The sequence below is a fragment of the Capricornis sumatraensis genome, chromosome 7, assembly GCF_032405125.1.
Source record: "Capricornis sumatraensis isolate serow.1 chromosome 7, serow.2, whole genome shotgun sequence".
NCBI classification, from domain to species: domain Eukaryota; kingdom Metazoa; phylum Chordata; class Mammalia; order Artiodactyla; family Bovidae; genus Capricornis; species Capricornis sumatraensis.
Genome location: NC_091075.1, coordinates 89,467,694 through 89,484,328, shown reverse-complemented (window position 1 = coordinate 89,484,328; position 16,635 = coordinate 89,467,694). Strand labels below are relative to the sequence as shown.

General features: G+C 41.0%; 1 protein-coding gene across 1 annotated transcript in view; it reads left to right on the top strand.

Moving 5' to 3' along the window:
• Positions 1 to 3,826, top strand: part of GC (GC vitamin D binding protein) — a 42,724-nt gene extending 38,898 nt beyond the window's left edge. The window contains exon 13 of the mRNA XM_068974768.1: positions 3,304 to 3,826. The gene's annotated coding sequence lies outside the window, so the exon portion shown is untranslated. The remainder of the gene's footprint in view (positions 1 to 3,303) is intronic.
• The last annotated feature ends 12,809 nt before the right edge of the window (positions 3,827 to 16,635 follow it).

Genomic DNA, 16,635 nt, shown 5'->3' with positions numbered 1-16,635 from the left:
GTAAACAGTCTAGAGTTAAAAATAGTATATGGTCTCTATTGCTGCTAAACTAATCCTTTTCCCTCATTTAAATTAATCCAGTATCCCTTTATTTCAACCCATTGTAATCTCAATAGAGTTAAAAATTTCAGTACACAACAGCCACCTCACCTCCCACCCTTCAAGGTACCTCTAGCTATTGTATATGAAAGCTTTGCCTTTGAGTTTGTTTTAACTGAATTATTTTTCTCTAGGAACACAGTGCATTTTCTTGGTGTCTCATGTATATTCACATTCTTTCAGTCTCCGGGAGCACAAATTGAAAAAGAGGGTATTCTAAGAAAAAGAGAGGGAACACTAATTTGAAGAATTAAGAGTTTTTTTTTTTTTTTAACCTGACAACTTTCCAAAATACTCTTAATGCTAGCTAAATCAACAGGGTAAGTTTTTTTCAGTGACAGATTGATGAAGGTTCTAGTATACTGATTACTCTGGGTCTAGTCATTAACTCGATCTTCTATAAAAAATGTTTCAATCCTTTCTCTCATATTAGTATATTTTCTATTATTGCCTTTAATTAGTCCTACAATTTCTGTATCACCCAACTGGCCACCCAGCTACCATTTGATCATCTAGAAGGAAGCCCTAAAAAAAAAAGAAAAATCACTCACATGTTCCTTCATATGCTTCCACAATGTGTATTGATTCTTTGGGGCTCTATTTCAGTTCAGTTCAGTCTCTCACTACTGTCCGACTCTTTGTGACCCCATGAATCGCAGCACGCCAGGCCTCCCTGTCCATCACCATCTCCTGGAGCTCACCCAGACTTATGTCCATCGAGTCCGTGATGCCATCCACCCATCTCATCCTGGGTCGTCCCCTTCTCCTCCTGCCCCCAATCCCTCCCAACATCAGAGTCTTTTCCAATGAGTCAACTCTTCACATGAGGTGTCCAAAGTACTGGAGCTTCAGCTTTAGCATCATTCCTTCCAAAGAAATCCCAGGGCTGATCTCCTTCAGAATGGACTGGTTGAATCTCCTTGCAGTCCAAGGGACTCTCAAGAGTCTTCTCCAACACCACAGTTCAAAAGCATCAATTCTTCGGTGCTGAGCCTTCTTCACAGTCCAACTCTCACATCCATACATGACCACAGGAAAACCATAGCATTGACTAGACGGACCTTATTTGGCAAAGTAATGTCTCTGCTTTTGAATATACTATCTAGGTTGATCATAACTTTTCTTCCAAAGAGTAAGCATCTTTTAATTTCATGCCTGTTTATTATAATCACAATCCACAATTATAAAGGGTTATATTAGGAGCAATTATGTGGCTTTGAAAGAGCAAATTATAACTTGCTCATAAGGTTGTGAGACTAGGGCACTTGATGTCTAGAAATAATGATGCCACACTCTAAAAGTTCTATTAGGTTTCCAGAACACAGCCAGCAGATTGTGGTTCTTGGGTTTCAGGGAGAATTCTGTAACCCTGTAGGACAATAGTTGTTAGTTGCTAAATCCAACTCTTTGCAACCCCACAGGCTGTAGCCTGCCAGGCTCCTCTGTCCTTGGGAATTCCAGGATAAGGATACTGGAGTGGGTTGCCATTTGCTTCTCCAGGGGATCTTCCCCACCCAAGAATCAAGCCCATGTCTCTTGCAGTGCAGGCAAATTGTTTACCACTGAGCCACCGGGGAACATTCAACTATCAGCAGCATTGCGCAGAAACAACAGTTCCCATTGTGAGCTGCTCTGAATCCAGCACTTGACTTTGATTCCAAACTAAGTAGTGAGCACTTGTCAGACCTCTCTCCCTCCCCATAGACCAGCTTTTTCTTCATGTTTTAAACCCGACTTGTCATCTTGACAGCTATTGGTCCCCTTAGTCAATTTCTTCTAGGACACATCCATTTCCTTCTTTGGTTTTTCTCACTAAAACAAGTATGCTCTAGGTGACAGCAGTAGCATATTATTTAGTGCAAAGCAGTTCCTAAAACTGTTTAACTTTGGCTGGCTACGTATTTTTCAGTAAGAACCTATCCATCTCTAGAGGCCAGAAAAACATGTAGAAGCTGAAGCTTTTGTCTCAAGGTGTTCCTCTCCTTAGGTACATGTACAATTCATGTCTTCCACTCAATAGTTTGATGCTATTTTATCGTAACTAAAGTCTTTATAAACCTGACTCATCATCCTGACAGTTATTGGTCCCCTTAGTCAGTTTCTTCAAGCCTCCAAATGGATTGTGATCACATTTGCATGCCCCATTGGAGAGGGATTTGCTGTCTTTTTCAGTTCAGTTCAGTCGCTCAGTCGTGTCCGACTCTGCGACCCCATGAATTGCTGTCTTTTATTAAGTCCCCAAAAGCCAGTTATCTTTTTCATCCAGTTTTGGGAACAATTAGTGTCCCTTGGGTTGCCAACTGATAATGGAGTCAGCTCATGCTGCAAAATCAGGTGGGAGAGAAACTACTGCTAGAATGACAGTCAACAACATCCAGTGCTGACACAATGAGAAAAACATGAGGAAGAAACATAGAGGGGTCGCCCTTCTCATCCTCCTTCCAAGGCACACACTCACTGAGGACAGTGAAAGATGGTATTTCTTGCACCATGCAAAGAGAGTTATGATACAACTCTGCTGTAGTGTCTAGGAAAAGAAAATAGACAAGGGGGAGACACTCTTGCCTAATTACAAAGTAGAAGGTGATTGGATAAAAACTCATACTTAGTGGTGACTCAGTAGTAAAGAATTCGCCTGAAATGCAGGAGATGCAGGTTCAATCCCTGGGTGGGGAAGATCCCCTGGAGAAGGAAATGACATCCCACTCCAGTATTCTTGCCTGGGAAATCCCATGGACAGAGGAGTCTAGCAGGCTATAGTTCATGGGGTCACAGAGTTGGACACAATTTATTAACTAAACATCACACTCAGTGCATCATTAAAATAACTACTGAACTTTTATCTCAGCCCCATGACTGAGGGGCCTCATGTGCCATTGGCTGCCGCTACTTTTCCCTCTGACAGTGATTATTCATACTCATACATCAGAAAGTTACATACACAAATTAGTTCAAATTTAAAAAAAAAAAAAAAAACACTGTATGATGTACTTAGCCAAACAGTCATGGCTTTATTTTGAGGTATTGGGAATTTCTTACATTTACTCAAGACCCATCAAGTGGGCCATAGAGGATATACAGGTCACACTAGACAGGTTTACATATATGCATAATAACCTGACTTTATGTGCATCTGTTGAACTGCAGGATGATTGGTGTCCATTAGCTCTGTTTTCCTAACATGTATTTCCACGGTTCTCACAGACCTCAAGCTGGAAGCACTCTGGGAATGACAACTGCTGGCCTAAACTCAGCAATACCAGAGCTCCTGAGAAGACAGCTAGGATACTCCCTGCTTGTTTTTGGCTTCGATATCCTCGTCTGATGTTAAGCGTGATAATTTGTTACCAAAATGAATTGAAATATAATGCAAACCATAAATGCTACTTCACCTGATTATACAGTGTCAGTCTCCAGCACCGTTTCTATGACCTCCACAAAGACACTATAGAAGGCAACTCCAGCCCACCAGCCCTTGCTTTCTCCTAGATCTACAGTGGCCTTCTAAAAGATTCACAGCAGAAGCATCCACCTTACAGTTCCCAGCACACTGAGCTCCATGGCTTGATTGCAACTCAGGCTTAATATGTACCATTAAGAAAAAGTTAATAGCCTTCTACTGTAAAGAGCCTAGAATAGCTCACTTCTTAAAGAAAAAACAAATGTGTTTTTAGTCAAAGAAAATATAACCTCCTGTGGATACTTTCTTGCTTCTAGCCATAAGTTATACAGCTTTAGTTACGTAGCATCCACCTTAAAAAAAAAAAAAAAACCACTTTGTGACCTAAACAAGTTTATTGTTGCTAAAGAAAACTCCTTGGAGCAATTGATTAAGTCAAAGTTCTAAAAATAATGATTTCTGCTTAATTCCATTTACCATATACACACTATATGATATTCTTTCTACATGCTTACTTTGCCCAGGGAAACTGAAAGTGTTCTAACAGATTTTGCTTTGAAAAAAAGATCATATTTTCAGAATAAAGACTCCTTGGAAACCAATACAAGCCAAGGAAAGTCTATATTTATAGTTAACTGCTTCAAGGAATTGGGATTCATCTCATGGTGGATGTAGAGTTTTATGGTACAGATGAAGCATATTTTATAGCAAATATGACTGGAGTCATAGTAACCAAAATCATCTCTGGTCCCCTCTCGAGATGCCAAGTCCCAGCAGGCTGCACTGCATTAACTAGAGGAAGATCAGGTGCCTACAAACTGAGACAGCAAATGCCTGCCCCTGTGGCTTCTACAGTAGAATGTGGAGTTCTACCTCACACAGATTCCAAAAGGAGAAATTAACCTCAAACAGGGAAGTCGTTTAGATGATGCCATGAAATTTAAAAAAAAAAAGCTACCCACTACATACATAGGCAGTATTTTTTACTTTTTAAAGTTCTTCTTTCACATCTAAAATCAGCTTGTAGCTTCAAAACAAACTCTGAGAAGAAAATAGCATTGATATAAAGTATGAGAAGAGTGAGACTCCATAAATGAGTTCAACAACAAACAAATTGAGAGAAATGAGACTCCATAAAGGTGGGTGAGGGGCCCAAGGTAGCAGAGTTAGTATAAAAAAAGAATAAAACCTAAATTCCATTTCCAACATGCCATGCAAAATTCATGGGTCTACCTGAAGAATACACTCCCTGATCCAATTAGTTTTGGAATTACAATACAATATTTGTCCCATGAAGAACCACAATTTACAGTATAAAATTTATTGCTGTCTACATTCAACCACTGACCTCCTTTCCTTCAAATATGACCCACACTTATTCAAAAATTCAAAAATCTGAAAATAATTTTGAAAGATACTGCTCTGCTCTTATTTGAGAGGTTGCATTTACAAATTATTCATGAACTGCTTACAAACTGGTCGCTTTTGGTGAAGTATTTTTAGGCCTGATCAGGTAGAAATGGGCGTCTTTTTACCACTAAGTATTCAAGTAAATATTACATGATTGGTTGAAGTAGTATTTTTATGGTTCCCCCTGGATATATTTTCTAGCAAACTCTCAACACCTTTCCCCATTTTTTAATATTAAGAATCACGGACCCAGATAGTCCATCATTTTGTATAAGAGTTTCAAAGTTTAGACTTTATGGGTATAATTATGCCTGTGTTTGTTCCATTTGGTAGGAAAAACAGGCCTTTGGGAAGCCATTGCCATCATTTATGCTTACATCCCAAGTGCTTTCCAATATTAGAGACCCTTCTGAATTTCCACCTACTATTAACCATGGCTGATTTTACTGGTTAATGTCTATAATATAAGTAGTCCTCAACTTTTTATGCCTTCTAAATCACCTTCCTTCAAAAACACTGATCGTCATGAGAGAAACAAACCAAACACTGCTTTGTTTCTGAGAATGAAGTTCACAAACTGTATCAGCTGGGCATTCTCCAAGGAAATAAAACTAATAGGAGATAGACTGATTTATGATTAAAACTGACTCACACAGTCATGGAGCTGGCAAGTCCGAAGTCCGTGAGGCAAGCCAACAGTCTGGAAACTCACGTGTGTTGCCCTCTTAAGGTGGAATTCTCCCCTGAGAAATCTGTCTTTGCTTTTAAGACCTTCGGTTGATTGATAGTCCATGGGGTTGCAAAGAGTCCGACACGACTGAGCAACTTTCACTAAAACAGTTGTTTCTCAAGAATTTCCAGGTGAGGTATTCACACCTTCTTGACCTGAGATGTATTAATACCACAAGCATTAGTTTCTACAAAAATCACCCTCCACCCCAGTCAATAATGTGTTAACACAGGAATCCTGTGCAGACCATTAGAGGTAATGGTTCTCAGGTAAGGGTTTAAGAATTGCCTGTGGGATACCTTAAGCAGGAAAACACAGAATATTAATCCTGCAGTTTGAAAGACTTTAAACTTTTTGTTGCAATGGTGAATGGAATTGTTTCCTTAATTTCTTTTCCTACTTTCTCATTATTAGTGTATAGGAATGCAAGGGATTTCTGTGTGTTGATTTTATATCCTGCAACTTTACTATATTCATTGATGAGCTCTAGTAATTTTCTGGTGGAGTCTTTAGGGTTTTCCATGTAGAGGATCATGTCATCTGCAAACAGTGAGAGTTTTACTTCTTCTTTTCCAATTTGGATTCCTTTTATTTCTTTTTCTGCTCTGATTGCTATGGCCAAAACTTCCAGAACTATGTTGAATAGTAGCGGTGAAAGTGGACACCCTTGTCTTGTTCCTGACTTTAGGGGAAATGCTTTCAATTTTTCACCATTAAGGATAATGTTTGCTGTGGGTTTGTCATATATAGCTTTTATTATGTTGAGGTATGTTCCTTCTATTCCTGCTTCACCATTGCAACAAAAAGAATAAAATACCTAGGAATATATCTACCCAAAGAAACTAAAGACCTATATATAGAAAACTATAAAACACTGATGAAAGAAATCAAAGAGGACACTAATAGATGGAGAAATATACCATGTTCATGGAGTGGAAGAATCAATATAGTGAAAATGAGTATACTACCCAAAGCAATTTACAAATTCAACGCAATCCCTATCAAGCTACCAGCCATATTTTTCACAGAACTAGAACAAATAATTTCAAGATTTGTATGGAAATACAAAAAACCTCGAATAGCCAAAGCAATCTTGAGAAAGAAGAATGGAACTGGAGGAATCAACTTGCCTGACTTCAGGCTCTACTACAAAGCCACAGTCATCAAAACAGTATGGTACTGGCACAAAGACAGACATATAAATCAATGGAACAAAATAGAAAGCCCAGAGATAAATCCACACACATATGGACACCTTATCTTTGACAAAGGAGGCAAGAATATACAATGGAGTAAAGACAATCTCTTTAACAAGTGGTGCTGGGAAAACTGGTCAACCACTTGTAAAAGAATGAAACTAGATCACTTTCTAACACCGCACACAAAAATAAACTCAAAATGGATTAAAGATCTAAATGTAAGACCAGAAACTATAAAACTCCTAGAGGAGAATATAGGCAAAACACTCTCAGACATAAATCACAGCAGGATCCTCTATGATCCACCTCCCAGAATTCTGGAAATAAAAGCAAAAATAAACAAATGGGATCTAATTAAAATTAAAAGCTTCTGCACAACAAAGGAAAATATACGCAAGGTGAAAAGACAGCCTTCTGAATGGGAGAAAATAATAGCAAATGAAGCAACTGACAAACAACTAATCTCAAAAATATACAAGCAACTTATGCAGCTCAATTCCAGAAAAATAAACGACCCAATCAAAAAATGGGCCAAAGAACTAAATAGACATTTCTCCAAAGAAGACATACGGATGGCTAACAAACACATGAAAAGATGCTCAACATCACTCATTATCAGAGAAATGCAAATCAAAACCACAATGAGGTACCACTTCACACCAGTCAGAATGGCTGCGATCCAAAAATCTGCAAGCAATAAATGCTGGAGAGGGTGTGGAGAAAAGGGAACCCTCCTACACTGTTGGTGGGAATGCAAACTAGTACAGCCACTATGGAGAACAGTGTGGAGATTCCTTAAAAAATTGCAAATAGAACTACCTTATGACCCAGCAATCCCACTGCTGGGTATACACACCGAGGAAACCAGAATTGAAAGAGACACATGTACCCCAATGTTCATCGCAGCACTGTTTATAATAGCCAGGACATGGAAACAACCTAGATGTCCATCAGCAGATGAATGGATAAGAAAGCTTTGGTACATGTACACAATGGAGTATTACTCAGCCGTTAAAAAGAATTCATTTGAATCAGTTCTGATGAGATGGATGAAACTGGAGCCGATTATACAGAGTGAAGTAAGCCAGAAAGAAAAACACCAATACAGTATACTAACACATATATATGGAATTTAGAAAGATGGCAATGACGACCCTGTATGCAAGACAGGAAAAAAGACACAGCTGTGTATAACGGACTTTTGGACTCAGAGAGAGAGGGAGAGGGCGGGATGATTTGGGAGAATGGCATTCTATCATGTATACTATCATGTAGGAATTGAATCGCCAGTCTATGTCTGACGCAGGATACAGCATGCTTGGTGCTGGTGCATGGGGATCACCCACAGAGATGTTATGGGGAGGGAGGTGGGAGGGGGTTTCATGTTTGGGAACACATGTAAGAATTAAAGATTTTAAAATTTAATAAAAAAAATAAAATAAAAATAATAAAAAAAAAAGAAAGACTTTAAACTTTGTAAAGAGCAACAGCAATAACAAAAGGCTTGTGTGATGGTTAAATTTTAGGTGTCAACTTGTCTAGGCTATGGTGCCTATTTGTTTAGTCAAACATTAGTCTAGATGTTTCTAGAGGTATTTTGTAGATGTGATGAACTCTCCCACCAGCTGACTTGAAGTAAAAAAGATTACCCTTGATAATGTGCGTGGGCCTCATGCAATCAGTAAGTGAGTGAGAGTCTCTTAGTCGTGTCCTACTCTTTTCGACCCCATGGACTATCAGTCCATGGGCTTCTCCAGGCCACAATACTGGAGTGGGTAGCCTTTCACCTTCTCCAGGGGACTTTCCCAACCCAGGGATCAAACCCAGATCTCCAGCATTGCAGGTAGATTCTTTATCAGCTGAGCCACAAGGGAAGCCCAAGAGCACTGGTGAGTTTAGCCTATCCCTTCTCCAGGGATCTTCCCAGCACAGGAATTAAACGAGGGTCTCCTGCATTGCAGGCAGATTCTTTACCAACTGAGCTATCAGGGAAGCCCGAGGTGCTTTATGTGGAAATCAGAATATAAAAACATAACAAGGAAAAAGCTATCCAATTATGTCACTTAATTCAACAGTCATACACTCTAATGAAACAAGAATTAAATCAACTTAACTGTTTATTTCCATTTGGCGATAAATAGCTAACAATAAAGACTTCCCAAGTAGCTCAAGTGGTAAAGAATTTGCTGGCAAATGCAGTAGACTCAGGTTCAATCCCTGGGTCGGGAAGATCCCCCTGGAGGAGGAAATGGCAACCCACTGCAGTATTCTCGCCTGGGAAATGCCATGGACAGAGGAGCCAGGTGGGCTACAGTCCATGGGGTTGTAAAGAGTTGCACATGACTGAGCACGCACCAACAGGCAGCTAACAATAAACAAGAAGGCTTAGAAGGTTGTTCTTTCAGGCCTCTCAGTTCAGTTCAATCATTCAGTCATGTCTGACTCTTTGCGACCCCATGGACTGCAGCACATTAGGCTTCCCTGTCCATCACCAACTCCCAGAGCTTGCTCAAACTCATGTCCATTGAGTCGATGATGCCATCCAACCATCTCATCCTCTGTCATCCCCTCCTCCTCCCACCTTCAATCTTTCCCAGCATCAGGGTCTTTTCCAATGAGTCAGTTCTTCGCATCAGGTGGCCAAAATATTGTAGTCTCAGCAAAGTACTGGAGTTTCAGTTTTAGGTCTCTGAGTTCTCTTTTACGTACCTCTTCTCACCAGATAGTGAAGGACAGGGAAGCCTGGCATGCTGTAGTCTATGGAGTGGCAAAGAGCTGGACATGCCTGAGTGACTTCACAACAATCCCACCACAGAAGTCTCACCCCCACCCATCCTATAGACCAAGTGATTCTCAAGCATAGCTACACATTAGAATCATCTGAAGCATTTCGAAGGGGAAAAATAATGAAACAGAACAGTGCCCAGGGCCCCCTCTCAGAGATTCAGATTTAATCAGTCTTGATAGAAGCCATAGTGCTACCAAGCTTCCAAGTCCTGTTCCAGCAGCATGGCACCTTCCCCGTTAGAAAAAGGAAAGCCTCAGAGATCAAACTGTTAGGCCTCTCTTGGCTAAGTGATTGTACTGGAGAAGGGAAATTTTCCAATGCTGCTTTATCTCAATCTGCCACTCCATTTCAAAAATTCTGTTGAGTATGGAATGAAATTTTTGTCTCCCATTGTAGAAAACCCAGTCATAGATAGTCAAGTCAAAAGATGACCTCTCAGGACTTCACTGGTAGTACAGTGGATAGGAATCTGCCTGCCAATGCAGGGGACACGGGATTGATCCCTGGTCTGGGAAGATTCCACATACTGTAAAGCACCTAAGCCCATGTGCTGCAACTGCTAAGGGTCTCACACCTAGAGGCTGTGCTCTGCAACAAGAGAACCCACCACAATGAGAAAGCCATTCCCCATAAGCAGAAAAAGCCTGAGAGTGGAAAAGAAGACCCAGAACAACCAAAAAAAAAAAAAAAGATGACCTCTCCCAGAGGCGATTTCTATCTTGCCCATTTTTTCCAGGACCTTTTTCTCATTAGGCCAAAAGAATACTTAATTGTTCTTTCCATGACACCCATCGTCACAAAGCTCTTAGTTTCACGACTTTAGGTTTTTTTGGCAAGTTCTGGTTTACAATTAGGGATAGGACCTACTTACTCCTCCATAGGTCAGGGGGTTGGGATTCCTTTATTGCTTCTACCCCAGTAAGAAAGTTTCTAGCAGTCAATCATGTTTCTGTGTCCTCACTTTCCAGGCAAGAATACTGGAGTGGGCTGCCATTTCCTCCTCCAGGGGAGTCTTCCCGATACAGGGATCGAAACTGTGTCTCTTTCATCTCCTGCATTGGAAGGTGGATTCTTTACCACTGCACTACCTGGGAAGCCCCTTTTAATATCAAAAGCATGGATCTGCATATCCCTTGTATACTGCACCCTGAAAAGCCTCAGGAGGGCTTGTCCATTTCAAATCAAAATATTTACTGCCACCGTGTGGACGACAGATATAAATTCAGATGACTGTGCTGAAATCTCTCCTAAAATCAGATACTAATAAAATTGATATTAACAGTACATAAAATCAACCCTAAATATTCATCGGAAGGACTGATGCTGAAGTTGAAGCTGCAATACTTTGGCCACCTAATGCAAAGAACTGACTCGTTGGAAAAGACTCTGAGGCTGGGAAAGACTGAAGGCAAAAAGAGAAGAGGGTGGTCGAGGATGAGATAGTTAGATAACATCACTGACTCAATGGACATGAATTTAAGCAAACTCCTAGAGACAGTGGAGGACAGAGAGGCCTGGCGTGCTGAAGTCCGTGGGGTCACAGAGAGTCAGTGGGACTTAGCAACTTAACAACAATCACCTGGAATAAGCTTACTTTGTGCTACAGCTCTTTATAGACCAACATGAAAACTAGGAGGCAAGTTAAAGACGTGCAGAACTTTCAACTTTTAGTCTCAGAGATTTTAACTGTGTTAATTTGGCCACTTTGTGCACACACACCAAATGATTCATCTAAATTTTTCATTTTGTTCCTTTGAATTTTTTAAATTTTAGGGAAAAAATTGACCCATTTTGTCTCTTACAAGATCGCATTAGTGATAAAGTATATCTTCTCAATAGTAAACTCCCACCAAGATTGGTTAAAAGATGTTAAAAAATAGTTTAAAAAAAAAAAAAAAACACTTCACTTTTTACATACTGTATTGCTTTTCAAAGGACTTTCCTATATTATCTCACCCAATCTTCATCACAGTCACATGAAGCAGATAATCCAGGTCCTAATACATCCAATTTACAGATAATAAATGCACTACTATCAGGCTAACCATGGTGATCTAACACTGATCACGAACACTGATCTAACAGTAACAAAGTTTACTTAGCACATTCCTTAAACCTGTTAGGGCACATATTGTTTTGTAATTGTGCCGCTTCTCTATAGCTTAGTAACATGCCACCCTGAAAAAGCAGCTTAAAACAATAGCAATCATTATATATGCTTACAAATCTGGGGTTTGACTGGACCCAGAGTTTCTCAGACAGTGACAGTCAGGCAGTGGTGGGGGCTGGGGCCATCTTGCAAGTTTTTCATTCATATAAACTAGCCTGGGCTGAAAGGAATCCAACAGCTGGAATCTGAATAGTGGAACTCCTTGCGCCGCTCTCTCTAAGTGGTCTATTCAGGTATTTTCCACACGGTGGCGCTAATGGTAAAGAATCTGCCTGCCAATGCAGACGACACTGGAGATGCGGGCTTGATCCCTGGGTGGGGAAGCTCCCCTGGAGGAGGAAATGGCAACCCACTCCAGCATTCTTGCCTGGAAAACCCCATGAACAGAGGAGCCTGGCAGGCTATGGTCCATAGGGTTGCAAAGAGTCGGACACAACTGAGCGGCTGAGCACAGAACCACCTGGCAGCCTCAGGGGAGCCAGACTTTGGACCAGGGGGCTGAAAGTTCTCATAGTGAATTTCCCAAGATATGATGGCACATGTAATCAATCCTCAGGAATCAGGCAGCATCCTTCCTACCACGTTCTATTCTACAGTCAGTGAAGAGACTCATTCAGTTACCAGGGAAGGTGAAATAGCATTTTTTTTTTAAATGAATGGAGCACCACATAATTTGTAGATATTTAAAACCAGTGTTAGTTTCATTGACTTCCATGAGCTAGGAACCACTATTATCCACATTTCACAGATGGAGAAATTGAGGCACAGAGTGGTTAAATACCGCTCTCAAGGTCGGCGACTAGTTTACAGTGTTAGGATTTGAAGCCGCATAGTTTGACTCCAGACTCTATACTCTTAACCTATATACATATTTTATTGACACTGAAAGTGGTAGTTAGATATACACTGACAATTCCAAAGGGTATTTCACTCTCAACCATAATTATCAAATTAAAAAGTGGAAAAGGCTGTATTTATGCTTCTCTTTATCCCATTTCCACAAGGAAATCAGATCTACCCAGGCTGCATTTTGCAGAATATATTACCTTTTAAATAAACATTTATTGAGCATCTGGCCAGCATTTACAAAGGACATTCCCACTGTCAGAGGAATTTCCACTCTAGAGGAAAGACCAGCATCTATACCCATAAACTAGGGAGTAAATGACATCCCCAAAAGAAAGCAAATCGCAGAGGTAAGGGTTGGTCAGTGGCAAGTCTCCACATCTGACTATCAGCACAGGTTCTTGAAGGCTCCCCTGGTGGCTCAGATGGTAACGAATCTGCCTGTAATGCAGGAAACCTGGGTTCAATGCCTGGGTCAGGAAGATCCCCTGAGAAAGAAATGGCAACCCACTCCAGTGTTCTTGCCTGGAGAATCCCATGGACAGAGGAGCCTGGCGGTTTACAGTCCATGGGGTCGCAAAGAGTTGACATGACTGAGCAACTAACACTTTCTCTTTCTTTTCAGTTTCTTGACGGTATGCTGCTCTCTACAATTAAGTCAGCTCAGGGGCAGGTTACCTTGTAATGCCCCTTGCCCATGCAAGAAGCATGCCATCTGTCTTTTCTTCTCTTGCATCTCACCAGCCAAGTCAACTTTCCTGAAAATTCCAGCTGGCAATTGAAGTTCAGAAGGACAATGAGGATGATATATCAATCATCAGCCTTTAGTTGAAAAATCACCATTAATTGTTTCGTTTGGTTTTGTTAGTTTGTTTACCTTAGTGATAGGTGGGAAGATGACACATCAAAAATAGTAATTAAAATAAGTCATGCTGCCACATCTACAATCAGGCTCTGGATAAACAGAAATGAGACAGAATATGTCTTCCAAGGTCATCATTAACCAGCTCTGGATTTTCTTTTGCACTTGTTACTTAATCCTCCTTTTTACTCAAACTCTCCACAGGGTTTCCAGTGTTCTAATAACAGTGATAATAATACTTTATGTTTATATATGTTTGACACTTTTCAATGCATCTGTCCTTTGTCTAGCCTGGACCCTCCCCATGCGGCCAGGCATTCACAGGGCCAAAGGGACATGCACACCCAAGAATCCATTTTTCCTCCTTCCAGACCTTGCTCTAGGACACAGGGTGCAGAATGACTTGCAAAATTCCAGCACCTACACAGGCATCTTCTGCAGGCTGACCGCACTCTCAGCAGGCCAAGAGGGAGTTGTTTGCAGAAGATGTGGACAGGGTTCAGACACGTGGGCTGAGGACTGAACATGCGTGTCAATGAGATCATCAGAGACCTGGACAGATTGGACCTGGCAAGGAAACTGACAGGTCATGGGCTGAAGGCTGGCTTTCTCCCTTCTGCCAAGTTCAATCACAGAGTTCAGAGGACTCTAAGGATTTTAAACTTAAACCCGGATATTCAGGTTGTTGTGAAGACATATTTGCCAAACTAGGAGGACAGAATATATTTTATTTATTTAACAGTTTGTTAGCTTGATTTCAAACTTTTAAATATTTAGACATATGCTATGGTGGGCCTCCATTTGGATTCTTACACCTGGGCTTGCAGTTTTGGGTCCACTCTGTATTTTGCAGGTACTAAAATGAGTCATTTAAATGATTTCTTCTCTTTCTCCCCCACCACATAAAAGCAGTTCTCAGCTGTCTCACCCAAACAGGTTTAACAACAGCAAGTTACACCCAGGCTTATCAGGATGGTGACTTAAAGCAAGCTACTGGCTCTCTCTCCTCCAGAATCCAGCCTGGAAATTGTGAAAGAAAATGAAAATGATTTGAGGGACTAACAACCATAATGATAATTATTATGAGAATCCTGGAGAGTCTGAAGGCTGCAGGATCCCCTAAAGGCTATCTTGAACTTAGGGACAGAGAGGAGAGGGAGGCTGAATTGTAGTGGTTTCAACGCTGGGCAGAGAAAGCCAGAGGAAAGCTTCTAAACTCAGCTCATGCACTCAGAAAAGTTTAAAACTCTAAGAATATCATAAAAGAAAGCCTGAATGAATGAAAAGACAGTCTATGCTCCCAGAGTCAATGACTTGCTATTATAAAAATATCAATTCTCTTCAAATTTATCTATAAATTAAATGCAATCACCATTAAAATTCCCAATGAATTTTTTATCAGTCATTCCAAATCCTTATTTGAAAATGGTGGACTTCCCTGACGGCCCAGTGGTAAAGAATCCACATGCCAAAGCAGGGGATATGGGTTCAATCCCTGGTCTGGGAAGATCCCGAAGCAACTAAGCCTGAGCACAATAACTACTGAAGCCATGCATGCTAGGGCCCGCATGCTGCAACCACTGAAGACCATGGATCTAGAGCCCATGTTCTGCAGCAAGAGAAGCCACCACAACGAAAAGTCCAGGCGCCGCAATGAGAAGTCCAGGTGCCGCAACGAGATGAGCCCATATTGGCCGCAATGACAGAAAGCCTCCACACAGCAATGAAGGCCCAGTGCAGCCAAAAATAAATAATAGAGAAAATGATATTAAAAAAAGAAAATGGATGTAGAAATATAAAGTCTACAACAAAGAAGTCTAAAAAAGAAAGCGTAGCGTACAGGAATGTGCATAACCAGATGTTAAGACATAGTACTGCTGCTGCTGCTGCTGCTAAGTCTCTTCAGTCGTGTCCGACTCTGTGCGACCCCATAGACAGCAGCCCGTGAGGCTCCTCTGTCCCTGGGATTCTCCAGGCAAGAACACTGAAGTGGGTTGCCATTTCCTTCTCCAATGAATGCAAGTGAAAAGTGAAAGTGAAGTTGCTCAGTCGTGTCCAACCCTCAGCAACCCCATGCACTGCAGCCCACGGGGCTCCTCCATCCATGGGATTGTCCAGGCAAGAGTACTGGAGTGGGTTGCCATTGCCTTCTCCAAAGACATGGTACAAAACCATACAAATAATTAACAGTATAATAACATACAAAGAGTTAAAAAGAATAAAATAGGAATCCAGGTATATATGGAAACCTAAAACATGATGGTAATGGCACCAGAAATCCATGTGAAAAAGTTGGATTGTTTTGTAATTGGCTTAGAATTTTTAAATTGTGTAGGAAAATTAAATTGAAACCCTACCAAATAGATATGCAAAGATAGACTGCATGCATGGTCTAAAGGCTTTAAAGTAAAAGATAATTCTCTGGAGTCAATAAAAATGTATGGAAATATATTTGTAAAATGGGGTCAGTTCAGTTCACTTCAGTCGCTCAGTCATGTCCGACTCTTTGCGACCCCATGAATCGCAGCATGCCAGGCCTCCCTGTCCATCACCAACTCCCGGAGTTCACTCAGACTCACATCCATCAAGTCAGTGATGCCATCCAGCCATCTCATCCTGGGTCGTCCCCTTCTCCTCCTGCCCCCAATCCCTCCCAGCATCAGAGTCTTTTCCAATGAGTCAACTCTTTGCATGAGGTGGCCAAAATACTGGAGTTTCAGCTTTAGCATCATTCCTTCCAAAGAAATCCCAGGGCTGACCTCCTTCAGAATGGACTGATTGGATCTCCCTGGAGACCAAGGGACTCTCAAGACTCTTCTCCAATACCACAGTTCAAAAACATCAGTTCTTTGGTGCTCAGCCTTCTTCACAGTCCAACTCTCATATTCGTACATGACTACTGGGAAAAAATAGCCTTGACTAGACGAACCTTAGTCGGCAAAGTAATGTCTCTGCTTTTGAATATGCTATCTAAGTTGGTCATAAATTTTCTTCCAAGGAGTAAGCGTCTTTTAATTTCATGGCTGCAGTCACCATCTGCAGTGATTTTCAAGCTCCCCAAAAAAAATAGTCTGACACTGTTTCCACTGTTTCCCCATCTATTTCCCATGAAGTGATGGGACCAGATGCCA